This window comes from Canis lupus, chromosome 6 (assembly GCF_003254725.2).
Source record: "Canis lupus dingo isolate Sandy chromosome 6, ASM325472v2, whole genome shotgun sequence".
Taxonomy (NCBI): Eukaryota; Metazoa; Chordata; class Mammalia; order Carnivora; family Canidae; genus Canis; species Canis lupus.
In genome coordinates, this window is record NC_064248.1 from 64685989 (window position 1) to 64701766 (window position 15778).

At 37.3% G+C, this 15778-nt stretch overlaps 1 long non-coding RNA gene across 1 annotated transcript in view; it reads left to right on the forward strand.

Moving 5' to 3' along the window:
* The window catches only part of LOC125755211 (uncharacterized), a 42322-nt gene extending 26965 nt beyond the window's left edge, over nucleotides 1–15357 (forward strand). The window contains exons 2-4 of the long non-coding RNA XR_007411081.1: nucleotides 781–858; nucleotides 7820–7971; nucleotides 13338–15357. This is a non-coding gene — a long non-coding RNA (uncharacterized LOC125755211). The remainder of the gene's footprint in view (nucleotides 1–780; nucleotides 859–7819; nucleotides 7972–13337) is intronic.
* The last annotated feature ends 421 nt before the right edge of the window (nucleotides 15358–15778 follow it).

The window sequence follows — 15778 nt, forward strand, 5'->3', positions numbered from 1 at the left end:
CTTTAACCATTTCTGATTTATAAAACTAGCATCCACATTCCTCATGATGTCTTGTGAGACCCTCCGGGATCTGCCCCATGCCTCCCTCTCTGTGCTTACCATCATAGGAGTATCTTCATGATTGTGGTTTATTCCCTAAAGTTTATTCAATCCCTCCACGGTACAGCCACTTGAGTGTATCGGCATTAACTGATTGGTTGAGTAAGTAGGTTGCAAGATATTTTGGTTGCCTGTTAAGTAGTCATGTTTCCTTCTTTCCTTCCTTGCAGACTTTTACAATTATTAAGGCACTTCCCTTCCCCCGGCAACCCCCCTCCCCACCATGGGGCATTTGCCATGCCATGGAAATTCATCCCTGATTACAGAGGTAGGCCTTCACTTGTCTATGCATCCTGGAGCCAGGGCAGCTCTCTTAGTTTGGTAGACCTGGACGGGACAAGACGTTTGCTGGGGCCAATGAAAGAGGAGAAGAGGTTTGTAGGGGAATTTCTTTTCTGTATATGCTCCCAACAGTGATCTTCTGCTGTTCTTAAGTGCCCTTAACTCTGATTGCTTGTCTGTATGTGCAAATTGGCTTAAGAGCCAGACGGAACACCACATTCTAAAAAGCAAGATAAAAACCACTAGGTGTTACTTTTAGTAGTTAAATCCCTGCCTAAAAGTCGTGGATTTTATAAGATTTTGAAATATTAAGTCACTAAGGAATTTTCAAAATTACCTACATAGAAACTTTAAAATATAAACTATAATTAACGTTAATAAATGCCCTTTCACCTACAGAACTGAACAGAATTATACTTCTGCAGCATAATTAAAAAGTACTGGCAGCTAACTTCCACTTGAGGAAGGCGAATGCAGGTGAGTACAGCCTCTTTTCATGTACCCATGTCTCTCTTAGGGTGCCAGTGAAGCAACTGTAAAGATACTGTCCCACCACAACAAAAAGAGCACAAAGGCAGTCACTGAGGGGAATCTTCAGTATTTCAGGATCGTGGGGGGGCTGATGGAGTGGAGTGGGGAGGCAGGAGCCTGGAGCACCTCAGGAGGGGCCAGTGGAGTCAGACCTGCTGCTCAGCACACGCCCAGGACCCCAGAAGCTTCAGACACCAGGTGGCCTCTGGGAAAGGAAAAAGCAGGGGTGGGAGTTGGGGCTGGTTGGAGGCTTAATTAAGGATCAATCTATACAACAAATGAGTCTTTTACTTTTCTCCTACAGATCTATCTGTCTCTCTTTCTCTCACGCACACACACACACATGTGTACATACACATGCACACACACACACACACACACACACACAATCACACAATTTCTGTGGGGAAGATGATACTTAGCCAGAGCTGATCAATCAGAAAGTAAAGCCCTCTGAACACTGCAGGCTGAGGGTCACATCTCTGCCCACAGCCCTCGTAGTGCATCGTGCATTGTGCCAGTGGACAAACCCCATCGATGCACACAGCATTTCCAAACCATCTCACAGCTGCTTCGTTTTTAAATATGCATTTACTTAACCAGAACTACCAGTCATGAAGAAAACCTACAGCATTAAAGAAAGACCAAGATAAAAATAAGAAAATGTACCCCAATGGAAGTAGCATTTTCTTGTGCTAAAATTTTCCCTCGGAAAGGAAATGTAGAAAATAAATCTCTGGCATATTCTGAGAAAGTCAAGGCATTACATTGATAAACTAAAAATAAGGTGAGGTATGAAAATGGACACATAAGATGAAAACAACCTTTAGAAATTAAAGTTGTGACTAACTTGCTAAGTCCCTAAAATTGCAAAAATACAAAGTCAGGAAAGTCAATTAAAATTTAAAATAAAAAGGCAAGACAGTGGGAAATATAGAGAGAGAACTGTTCTGCCCATAAGCCTGGTATCCAAGTATGAAGAGTTCTAGAATTTGAAAAAAAAAAAAAAAGGAGAAATTTAATTACCATTCAAATATTGAATAAAAGTCCCCAAAGAGAAGGATCACATGTGCCCAGAGAATGTTGGTCATGGGAAAAATTATAACAATAAATTATTAATAACATAAATAATTTATTTTATTTTTTAATAACATAAATAATTTAAAAATTAAATGTATCACTATAAAATTTCAGGATGCCAAAGATAAAGAAACCTCTGAACACTTCCAGAAAGAAGGAGGAAGAAAGGAAAGGAAATTAAAAATGTATTTATTTAAAAGAAGGCAAAAAGTAAACTGGTATCAGACTTTATCAGTAACATCAGGTACTAGAAAATATTGGAGAAATACCTTTAAGATTATGAGAAAAAATAATTTTAAAACTAGAAATTCTCTATTGAAACAAATCCTCAAATCACATATGCACCAAAGAGAGACTTTTTAGATACTTGTGTCTTATGTTCCGCGCATGCGTTCTGAGAAAGTTAATGAAAGATGTGCTACAGTGTAATAAGAGATTAAATAAAGAACCAGGTCATGGGTCCAATAAGAAGCATATTTAAATCAGCAGATTTATTAGAGATATCCCAGGGTGATAAATAGCTAACAGTCCTGGATTTGTGCAAGAAGGTGGAGGGCTTCAGGGGAACTGTGTCCACCGAGAAACAAATTGAGGCAATGGGGAGGAGTAGTTAGTAAACTGGGAGTGTATGTGCACCCAAGGACATGATAAACAATAGGAGAGAAAAACAAGACAAAACAAACAAACAAAAAAAAAAAAATAGGAAAGAAAAAGAAGAGCATGTTGGTGTGGGTAGGTAAAAGGATCAGAAACTTCAGGAATTTTAAAATACTAGATAGTAAGCATAATGCATGTCACTACTGATGTCAAGAACAATATTTACTCCTGTACCGCAACACCTAGAACAATGTTTAGCACAAAGGAAAAATGTTATTTAAGAACTTGGGAAAGAAAGAAAGAGCGGGAGGGCGGGATGGAGCAAAGGAAGGGTCATCAGAATGAAAATCCTTTACAGTGATTTTCAACTTTTAAATTCAATTTAGGGGCAAAATTCAATAATCTTAAGTTTACTGAATTAAATGTAAAATTCACCACCCTCAAAAATGTAAAAGTACATAAATAGTTGACAAATTCATTGTCTCTAAATTTTCCTTCCCTAAGTTGAAAGGAAATTTGGGGACAATGAAATTCTCTTTTATATTGTGAGTAATCAAGATATTTCTCTCTTTGGTTGATTTAAATAAGTAAAAATAATATAAGTACAGTTTTATTTTTAAATTTATTTTTATTTTTTATAAGTATATGGTTTTAAAATATAGTGAAAACTGAAAGTGCTAATGCAATATTTTTTATGACATAATAGGGATGTGACAGCTAATATTTATAGTTTAAAAAATCAGGGACAGTAGAATTAACAGATTATGTAAAAATAACAAAACAACCAGAAGTCTAAAACCAGAAATAAATAAAAGAGGTTACCTCTAAGGAATAGAGCCGCAGGTGGAGAGAGGTGGGGCAACAGATCACTGCTTCTCAAAAGGTATTACTTTTGAGAAGTAAAAATTTGAGTAAAATTTGTATTATTATATATACGTTTTGATAACACAAATTAGACCGATTTTTTTTTCTTAGAAATGAAGTTAGGTGAAAGCTCTAAGTTTGGTTTTTTACATGATTTTTAGTAATGAAAAATTACAGTTAAATTTCTTTATTTTACATTTTTCTTTTCTTTGTTTTTTTAAAGATTTTATTTATTTATTCACGAGAGACACAGAGAGAGAGAGAGACACAGACAGAGGGAGAAGCAGATTCCCTGGGGGGAGCCTGATGCAGGACTGGATCCCAGGGCCCCAGGATCACACCCTGAATGGAAGGCAGATGCTTGACCACTGAGCCACCCAGGTGTCCCTTATTTAATGTTTTCTATTTTGCTTTTTTATTTTTTAATTTCTTAAAGAGGGCAGCCCCGTGGCTTAGCGGTTTAGTGCCGCCTTTGGCCCAGGGCCTGATCCTGGAGACCTGGGATCGAGTCCGGCGTGGGGCTCCCTGCATGGAGCCTGCTTCTCCCTCTGCCTGTGTCTCTGCCTCTGTGTGTGTGTGTGTCTCCATGAATAAATGAATGAATGAATGAATGAATAAATAAATAAATAAATAAATAAATAAATAAATAAATAAACTTTCTCTATTAAAAATTAATTTCTTAAAGATTTTATTTATTTATTTATTTATTTATTTATTGAGAGTGCGTGAGCAGGGGGAGGGGCAGAAGGAGAGGGAGAGAGAATCAGGCAGCCTCCTCACTGAGTGTAGAGTCTGATGTGGGGCTTGATCTCATGACCTTGTGATCATGATCTGAGCCAAAATCAAGAGTCAGAGGTTTAACCAAGTGAATCACCCAGGTGCCCTTCTATTTTGCCTTTTTAAATAGATAATTGCTATGCTGCTCTCCAAATTGAAAGTAGCTAAACCCCCCGAAAGTTACTTTATGGGTTAGAATTCTTAGGGTCTAAGCCACAGAAATTATGTCTGGATGAGTAAATTTAGAAGGAGTTTATTGGAAGGACACTGCACTGAAAAACTCATACACTCAAAAAAACCTGATATGTCTGGCCAGAGAAAGATCAGGAGTTCCAACGTCTCAGAGGGTGTTGGGAACCCACTGAGAGTGAGTTTAAAGATTTTATTTATTTATTCATGAGAGACACAGAGAGGAGCAGAGACATAGGCAGAGAGAAGCTGGCTCCCTATGAGGAGCCAGATGCGGGACTCGATCCCAGGACCCTGGGATCGCAACCTGAGCCAAAGGTAGATGCTCAACCACTGAGCCACCCAGGTGTCCCTGTTTGAACACTTCTATAAGGCCATCTTAGCTCCACTTCCCCACCACCCCTGTAATATTTCACTACTAAATCACAATCGTGGGAGAGAAAAGATTGAATGGGCTAGATTGGGTCATAGGCTCATCCACTGGTGGGGGTGAGATGAGATGAGGGAGGTAGAAATAACTTGGTGGATGGTTGCCCCAGGCCTGTGTGTCACAGGGAAGGAAAAGAAATGTCAACAAAAGTAAAATAAAATTGAGTCAGTCCTCTTACCAAATGATGGTCACAGGATTCTGTGCAGATAAAAACAATTGTTCATTACATTAGCCCTACAATCGAATCGTCCTACTTGGGGGCTTTATCCGCGGTGAAGTGTACAGAATGTTTTTCTGACCTACCAGACCAACCAACATGAAAAATACTGTGTACGTAATACAAAGAAAGAACAGTGTCCTGCCAATGCTTTCTCCAAAACATATCTCCCCTCTCTTCACCCTCCTGTATCTCTGGAGCCTACCGTCACTGCTCATTTCATCTTGTAAAATAACCCTCTAGTCTCTCCTCCCTGCTTGCACCTTTCTCCCAACCCCTGGTGCTCCTTTGTCTATGAAGTTGCCAGCATTTCAATTTTAAAATAAAGATCCCATCATAAAACTTCTACTTAATTACCTTATCTTTGCACTTGGAGAAGTAGCCAAACTCCTTAGCACCACACATTTCTTTCCAGCCGCCTCTTCATCCCTCCTACTTCTGGGCTCTTGTATTGGCGGCTCTATCTGCCCAGAATGTCATTCCTCCAAGTTCTCATGAGAATGTCTCCTTCTCACCCTCATTCCCAGGTATTGTCACAGCACCCTGTATATTTCATTCATAGGGCTTGTCTGGTTTCATTTGTTTTTGTTGTTGTTGTTGGTGGTGGTGGTGGTGGTGGTTTTTGTTTTTTGTTTGTTTGTTTTTTGTTTTTTCATTTTTTTTTTTTTTTACTAACTTGCTTACTATGTCTCCAGACCCCATAAAAGCTACAGACTGGAAGAGACCCCAAACCTTCTTTGGCATGATGACCATTAAATCCCTAGCATCTATCATTGAGACTGCTGTTCGCTAGGTGCGCAAAAAAAACCATGCAAAACCAAACCACAGAAACACATTGAACGATAAACAAATGTGCAAATTCACTTAAAAAGTGAGTTTACCTTCACACTGCAAACCCATGTTTATTAATAAATAACAAAAGCAGTCAACCTTAGGCTAACTGAATCGATCTGTGATGCTTTACATGCCAGATTGTTGGCATTATCCACTCTCTGTACAGCGCTTGAAAGTCTGGAAACTGCAGTTCCCAAAAGCCCTTGCCAGCAGTATTCCAGGTGACTTCTTCTAAAGAGGATTCCTCACAAGAGATTTGGAAGGAAGAGCACAGCCAGAAGCCATATTCTGGCTCCTCTGACAGTATTTGACAGATGCGTGGATTTTCACATGTGGAGTTTTGCAATCAGCTTTCCAACCCCCTCTTTCCATGCTTAGTTGCGAATCAAAAATTATCATCTTCACTTGACTTATACTCGCCAGTCATTCTAGTGCTTTTGGTTTTAAATTCCCATTTTGAACCAGTTTCAAACTTCCAAAAAGTTATGAAAATATTATAGCAAACTCCTCTATACCCTTCACCTAGAGGTCTCATTCAAGCTTCACCAATAACCCCACTAATTTCTTTTATGGCAAGAGGATTATCCTCACATCTGGTTGTCTTTTTAGTATCTTTCAATCTGGAGCAAAGTTTCAGTCTTTCATTTTTATGAACTTGATGTTTTTGAAGATAATAGGGCAGCAAATTTGTGGAATGTTCCTCACATAGATTTGTCTGATGTTTCTTCATGATTAGACCCAGGTTATGGATTGGGGGCAGGAATAACACAGAAGTGATGCAGTGTCCCTCTCATTACATCCTATCTGGTAGCACACAGTGTTGATTTGTCTCATTACTGGTGGTTTAAATTTCAATCACTAGATTGGAAGTTCGAATATCAAGAGTCTCTGCTGTAATCTTTTTCTCCATTTTTGCTTTGCTAATAATAAATGTTTTCTGTAGAAATATTTGGGATTAGATTAATAATCCTTTTCTCATTCCGCTTTCACCCAATAGAGTTGTAGCATTCATTGATATTTCTTATCTAAATTAGTTTTATGATGATTGCAAAATGGTGATTTACTAATTTATTCATTTGTCCACATTTAGTGGTTCGTATTACTGTAAGGGACAGTATTTTCTGGATTCAAGAATTCCCGTTTTATTCAGTGGGCTAAAGTCCATTCCAATCATTATTTGATGCTTCTACTTATCTTTGGCCAGTGAGAGTCCTTTCAAATTTGTTTCTTTGTCCAATTTGCCTTCAAAACTTGTTTGTTCTTTGAGTATTTAGTGCTTATTTATATTCGTTTAAACTAATGTGGTCATTGCCACTTGGGTGTTGCTGTATCCAGAACCTCTCATTGGACAGAGCTTGAAAATACACACACACATACACACACACATATGCATGCACACCCACACCACACACGTTCACATGCTCATACACACCCTTTTGTTGTTTTTACACATCTATCATGTAGCCATCATCTATCTATTGTTCCACCGTCTGTCATCTATCTATGTATCTTTTTTTAAAGATTTTATTTATTCATGAGAGACACAGAGAGAGATAGAGGCAGAGGCAGAGACACAGGCAGGGGGAGAAGCAGGCTCCATGCAGGGAGCCTGATGTGGGACTCAATCCCTGGTCCCCAGGATCACGCCCTGGGCTGAAGGTAGCGCTAAACCACTGAGCCACCCGGGCTGCCCCTATCTGTATATCTTAAAAGCTGTGAATTTATACCATATCTCCAATTTCAGATTAATACCACAGGTTTATTTCAGTTTTCCTCATTTCTATATTTGTACCTTCCTTCTCCTTCAGTGAGAAATCTGCTCCAATTATGCTCAATACGTATGCCTAGTTGCACAGTTCCCTAATCGTAGCCTGGCGTGACTTAGTGCCTTTCCCCAACACATCAACCTTTTGTTGTAGACTGTCACTACTGACCGCCTCTGGGACATTCCTGCCATCCTGTACCATCCTGCCCCAACATGCTATCCTTGTGGGAACTTCCTGGAGACTGTCATTACTGGTTACCATCAGATGACCCTAACTTCCTGTTCCATGATACCATCCTTCAGCAGGTAATATCACTGCCTTTGCCTGGTACCTCTCATTTTTTTTTAAAGGTTTTATTTATTTATTTGAGAGAGAGAGAGAGAGCGCACAAGCAGGGGAGGGGGGAGTAGAGGGAGAAGCAAGTTTCCTGCTGAGCAGGGAGCTTGATGTGGGGCTTGATCCCTGGACCCTGGGATCATGACCTGAGTCGAAGACAGATGCTTAACTGACTGAGCCACTCAGGTGCCCCTGCCTGATACCTTTTAGAGGAGGAAGATAGGAGGCAGACAGGCTCTCCTGCATCTTTATAATACTAATCCCCTTACTAAATCCTTTCTGCTTGACAGACCTAGAGTGGTTTTTATTTCCTTAACCAAAGGCTAATCATTATACTTTGGTATATAAATGCCAGTGTAAAAATATTCTAATGCATTGTGATTTTATTTACCATATAAGTAAGATTGTTTTTATAAGAAAATCAAAATAATGAGAAATATGTGCCTAAATACAAGAAAAAATGTAATTAAAATTTTAATCTATAAGTGGATAATTTGTGAAATTTTGAAATTTCAAACTTAAAATTATTTAACAACTCTGATTATAAGTGTTGTCACTACTAACCTCACAGATGCTCAAAACACTTGGTTGAGTATTTTTCACTTACAGTATTTAATTGAAGCTTCAAATTTTGTCCTGCTAAGCAGCTTCAAGGTTGGAGTTATGCAGAAAATGTCAGACTATTTTAACAGTTGAGATATGTCAAAAATATCTGGTGCTGGTAAATCAGGTGACAAATTTTAGATTATTTTACTAAATAAATATTTTTCTTCAGCAGTACTGAATAGATGCTGAGTTCCACTTTTATTTTCAGTGAATGGCATTTAGAATAAAAGTTTCTACAAGAAAAAGAATATGACTACCTTAAAGGACATATTCATTATCTGCATGTCAGAACAGAATTTAACTAGCTTGAGGCGCAGGCCATACTATGTGTAAAAGAAAGTCTTTTCCCAATCCTGCACTTCGAACCTTCTATCTGTGCATCTTGTGCCATACAGCAAGCAAAAAAGTAATCTGAGAAAAAACAAACATCTGCTCACAGTATTCCTAAGTGAAGTTTGTTCATTTGAAATATTTGCTCCCAAGGAAAATGACCCCGAACAGTGTCTCCATGGCTTTCTCGTATGGTTTCAAAATCCTTGGTTTTTAAAAATGATGAAATTAGAAGAAAACCTACGCACCCAGGTGATATGTCACTTGTAAATGCCCGCCTCATTCTTTATTAAAAAAATATAAAAATGAATAAAAACAGCAGAAAAGTACTGCTTCCTTAATTTCACTATGTATACGAATCAGATTATGAACTAAAAAGTGCTTGATTTATGTATAACCACCTAACTCATTGGTATACTAGAGTTCACGGTTAGTTCACCTGTTGCTAAACCCATCATAAACACAAAGTTTAAGAAAAAAAAAAAAGTCAGGGCCAGTATTTAGCTAGTATAGTTCCAAGAGTTTAGGAGCTACAGAATGATAAATGGACTGGAGGAAATCTGAGTTCTTTAATTTGATTCAGCAAATATTCATTGGCCGATTCCCCCATTCTAGGGGAATCTGCAGCCTCCAAATGTTTTCAGTCAACTACTGGGGATGTAGGAGCAGGGAATTTGCACAAGTCAGTGTAACACAAATGAGCAGCTTTTGTGCCACAGCATTTCCTCCCAGTGGCCCAGAAAGTTCTATTTCCTCTCTCACTGCATCTCTCTCCTTCGGAACTTGGATTGGCACCTTAATACATAGAATATCTACGGCCACCGTGGGATAATTTCAGGGCACAAAAAGCACTTAAGACATTTGAGACTAATAATGACATTCTAAAATGCCAGGGAATGGTAAGCGAGGGCAGCTCTTCCCAAACGATGCTCAGATGGGAATGAAGTTGATGCTGGGAAGGAGAAAAAAAGAAAAGTATTTCATGGTCAGTGAGTTTGAGAAATGCTGGGTTAATTAGAGTTGAACCAATTTCTTTCCTGTAGAACTTCTCTCTCTGTATAAGAAATTTCCATGAGGGGAATATAATACGCTGGGACGCATTTGGGGGGAATTCTATGCAAATAGGCAGAAATAAGAGGCAAAACAACAACCTAAAATAAAAATTCCTTTAACTGCTTTGATTTCCTGTGCTCTTTTTAAACTTCTAACTCAAACGTTGCTTGTAGTTTAGCCAATATCAATCCGTGTTTTCTGTTGCCACATTTAAACACTGGAAACAAATGCATCAAAATGCTTGGTATCTTTTTATCCCTTACAGATGTCCTTGCTCCCTGGTAAAGAAACCATTGGAATGTTGCCATTTTAATTAGGCTTAGCTACCAAAAAGCCTTAATCTGCCATTGAGATGTATATTTGCCTGTTTTATTAAAGCTTGGAGGAGGTGGAAAGGGGGTTTAAAGTTTATAGAAATTATGTAATCACACAGACAAACTTATTCCAAGATAGTTTTATAACTTAGAGTGAATTTGAAATATAATGGATGATTTTGAGGCTGCTGCCAAAATAAAGAACAGTTTTATTTTATACTGTTTTTAATAACCAGGCTTTTTTTTCTATCATTATTAAAGCGATTATTTCTTGGAACACTGTCAGGCTGTATAATTTTTCATGTTAAAAAGAATCTCCCAGTCATATACCAGATACTTTTATTAGCATAAATATCACCAGCCCTTAATTAAGGAGAAATCAAATTGAGAAAACAGCTTTTATAAGAGTGCTATTAACCTGCTGTAATATCATATTTCTCTAATCTTTATTTTAAGTAAATGATTGTGAAAACTTCAGAAATTATTTATACCCTTCCTTTGTATGATTTCTTAAGAATGAATTTCGAACACGTTCATTCAGAATTATTCTGTTTAGGGAATTTTTTTTTCCATGCTACACTTTAATATAATAAATATTTATTTAAAAGTAAAAGAACATAAAGGGGGAAATAGGTCATAAATATGAATGCACCCAATATTTAAAACAAACGAGCCTAATGCCTATTTTGAAGCATGAACAACTATATTAATACTTAGCTACCGCTTTTTCAAAATATTGTGTTTATGATTTAATCAATATGCTAATGTCTCAGTTGAGTGAGGGCATGCAACAGTGGAAAGGAGCACAGAGCTACACTGCCTGGAATCAAACCCAGTTCCAACACTTGAGTCCATGGAAAATCTCCTAAATTCTCTGTGCCTCAGTTTCTTTACCCTTATAATTAGAATGATAACAGCGTCTACCTCAAAGCATTGATTTGAGGTTTAAGTGAGTTAATATTTAAGGTAACAAAGGCATACCTCGGAGATATTGCAAGTTTGGTTCCAGACCACCACATAAAGCAAACATTGCAATAAAGCAAGTCGGATGAATTGGTTTCCCAAGTGCATGTAAAAGTTATGATTATACTGTACTGTAGTCTCATAAGCCTGCAATAGCATTATGTCTTAAAAAACAATATATACACACTAATCAATACCTTATTGCTTAGAAATGCTATCATCTGAGGTTTCAGCAAGTCATAATCTCTGCTGGGGGAGGGTCTTGGTGTTGGTGGCCACTGATTGATGATGGCCATTGAAGGTTTGTGGCGCTTGTGGCAATTTCCTTCTTTTTTTTTAATTAAGTTTTTAACTCCAGTTAGTTGACATACAATGTTCTTTTAGTTTCAGGTGTATGATATAGTGATTCAACAGTCACATACCACAGCGGTGCTCATCACAAGTGCACTCCTTAATCCCTGACTGTGGCAATTTCTTAAAATAAGACAGGCAATGAGGTTTGCCACATGGATTGACTCTTCCTTTTAGGAACAATTCTCTGTAGCATGTGATGCTGCTTGATAGCATTTTACCCACAATAGAACTTCTTTCAAAATCGGAGTCAATCCTCTCAAACCCTGCTGTTGCTTTATTGACTAAGTTTATGCAATATTCCAAATCCTTTGTTGTCATTTCAACAATCTTCACAGGCACCTTCACCAGGAGTAGATTCCATCTCAAGAAACCACTTTCTCTGCTTATTCACAAGAAGCAATTCCTTATCCCTTAAAGTTTTATCGTGAGATTGCAGCAATTCAAATATAATAATAATGAAAAAGTTTGAGGTATTGTGAGAATTACTAAAATGTGACACAGATGACACAAAGTGAGCAAATGCTGTTGGAAAAGTGGTACCGATAGACTTGCTCTATTCCATGTAGGTTGTTACAAACCTTCAATTTGTAAAAACAATGCAATACCTGAGAAGTTCAATAAAGAGAGGGGCGATAAAATGTGGTATCCCTGTATTAAAGTGTCCTAAGCATCAAGTGCCAGAACAGTGTCTGGCACGTGATTATCATTAAATATATTTGATTTGCCTCCGCAAACCTAAAATTTATTTCAAGAGTAGTTAGTATCACCTTAAAAATTCCAGTTCAATTTATCTTTCCTTTAACTGCTATAGTTGCCTTTGGCTATTATTAATGAAAGCTCCTATAAGAATGAGAAGGCGTCGGAGAGAACAGACTCTTTAAGACTTTAAATAGTAACTTCACATGAGTGCTGGATGTAAAAGTGCCAAAAATCTCCACCAAAGTTTAATCAAATAAAGCTACTGCATTTTACTTCTCAATAATCTAAGGGGTTAATAGCTAGGTTTCTTCTGAAAAATATTAAAGAAAACTGTCATTAAATTCGTGTATTGAACAAACAAAACTTTTCCAGCCAATACTGCTGTGAACAAATACTCCAATCTAAAAATAAAAAATCCATATGCTAACACCCCCACTTCCATTTTTAAAACAACTTCAAAGGAATTAGTGTGGTGTTTTTCCCATTTTAAGTATTGCTTACATGTTTGGTACTTTTTTTCTCAAAGTTATACAAATGAATCATTTAAAGTGAAGTTTTAGTTTGACATATCTTGTGTAAGACCAAGTTTCCTTTTTTTGTCTTCACCTGTACTTGCTGCACCCTTATTCCCAGATGCTCAATAAGCTCCATCAACTGACCCAAGCCTGACCTCATCCTATGCTGTATAATTTATTTTGAATCTCCTTAAGAACTCTTCCTTGAAGTGCCTGGGTGGCTCATTCAGTTAAGCCTCTGACTCTTAGTTTCAGCTCAGGATGTGATCCCAGGGTCATGGGATTGAGCCCCGAGTTGAGCTCAGTGCGGAGTTTGCTTATCCCTCTCCCCATGTTCCTCCACTCAATTTCGGGCTCTTTCTCTCAAATAAATAAACAAATAAAATTTTTAAAAAACAAAAAAAACCTCCTGTTACTTAGTACTTGTGATTGATACCTATCAGGGTATCTTTCTATCCTACACATTAAAGGCTAGTTTTTTTTTTTTTTTTCTTTTTACAGATGCAACTCCCCAGCCAAGAGTAAGCCACCATCAGTTGGCCATATACTGGGTAACACCACCCTGATCTTAGCTTACTAACACAGAGGTGTTCATCTGTTCCATGTTGAGATAGTGATATTTTTTATTCCTGGAGTTGGAAATGAGATGAAGGCTCTGTGTATGGGTATATATGTACATGTAAAGTTAGAATTCTGGGTGCTTCTGTTTTACCATGCGGGATGAAGAGCCAAGAAGTGTCTACAAGGAAAAGACTGAGGCCAACTTTCCTGGGAAGAGTAAAGGTGCAAACCACAGGGTACAGGGATAGGCTGCTAACTCCCAATTTCAGCCTATTCTAAGTTTTGTGATTGAGGACACTTCCTTTCCAATAAAATTCCCATGTTGTTCTCCTTGGCTCTTTGAAGCCAAGGAGAAGTTTTAAGAAATTCACACTTTTTGCAGTCGTAACACATTTTCTATGATAATAGCTATGTCTGGCCCAGTACTATTAAAATGTAAATTTGAGTTTTACCAAAATTTGAGTTTTAAGTGGATACAGGATCAAAATGACAATCCTTAAGATTTACAGAAGAGATACCAATAACCTGGGTAGTCATCGAGATAAGTATCAATAGTTCAAAACAATTTTTTAAATCAAAGTCTCAAAAAACAAGTTATTAAAATTATGGATGACAAATCCACAAAAACCTGCACTATCAAAAATATTGCTCACATTGCAGGTCATTCACACCTTTTATTTCATCTTCGCATGCAGTAAGGTTTACTAGATTTAGCAAATAAAAGCACAGGACACTCAGTTAAATATGAATTTCAAATTACAAACGCTAATTTTAGTGTAAGTATGTTCCATGCAATATTTGATACGCACATATATACTAGAAATGTTTCTTCTTTATCTAAAATTCAAATTTAACTGAGCATCCTGTATTTAATCTGTCAATCCTCAGTACAGCAAATAATATGCAATTGCGGGCATAGAAAAAAAATTTTATTTTCCCAATATGCATTTTAAGTGGTATGTCATGTCACCAGGCGGTGAAATCAGCCAACATGCAAAGTGGCGACTTCTATCAAAATGTTTTTTCGGTGGATTGTATAGATGTGTCAAATGTTCTATTTTGAGACTCACTCAATTCCATTTTGTGAGGATAGTTGGGGAAATGACAGGACATTATACATATTAAATATTAGCAAATTCTTTTTATTTCTGGAATTAATAGCAATATAAACACCATAATTTTAAAAGTAGACCAATTTTCTTAGAATGGAGAGGAAGATGATAAAAGGAGAACAGAGATATGAATGGAAGAAAAAAAAATAAAGACAAGGTGATTCTGAAGAGAAAATATTTAGATTTTATGTTAGATTTATTTTTTAAGCTGTCTGTTTGCTTTGGCAAATCCAAATTGGATTAACTCCAAAGCGAATTTAATCATTTGGGCAAAAATTGGTAATAGTGGCTGAAAAAAATCATTTAATGAATAAATAGCCCCCCAAAATTATATTGTTTCTGATTATAAAAACTTGGTTTTACTGAGATTTATATCATAGTCCAAAAAATTGATCTTATTTTTTCACCTTCTGAAAATACCTTCCACCCCATCCTCCCCTCTCTTGCCACCTTTCACAGAAGAAAATAACATATAAGCAAAAAATGTGAAAAATATATTCAGAGAGGCAAGCCTCAGAAACAGCAGTCAGAAAAGGAAGCAAGTAGGAAAGTCTATTCTGGCTGGATTTTAGCCTCCTGGTGAAACAGGTATGTGGAGTGGTGACAGGTGGGACGTGATTTGTAAGAGTTCCCCTTAATAAGACCCAATGCTGTAGCAGTTCATCAAGTGTCATTTAGTATGCTGCTTTGTATTTCAGGGAATGTAATTTATCTGCCTGAATCCATGTAATAATGAAGTATGATTCCAAGGAATATTAATTAAATCAAGATAAATAAGTTCATTGTACGTTGCACTCAAGAATGATGTATATTCAACAATAACATCACAAGAATTTGGGCATAATGTACATCTTAAACATTTTACTAATAAAAGAAGGCATTACATTCTCAGAAATTATTGAGATTCTTTTCTAAATGGAGGCTGAAGTTCCATAAAGGGAAATTCCAGCAACATGATTGCTCTCACTCAGTGCGTATCAAAATTCTCCTTGTGGTAACTCTTGGAAAGATCATCTTTTTTTATGATTAGAGCAGGGAATATAGGTGTCTTGCTGACTAAATTGCTCTTTCTCATGTCTGATGTACCCACCCACTATGTTAGACTCTCCAGTACTAATATGTAGGTCCCTTTAAACCAGTAGGTTACACATCAAACTTGAGGTTTGAAGCTCTGGAAGATTCTCTAGGATCACAGGTTAAAATCTCACCGGGTCCAACGCAACCTTTATTCTTCCAGAAGGGATAAATCAACCAGCACGTACTTCACTG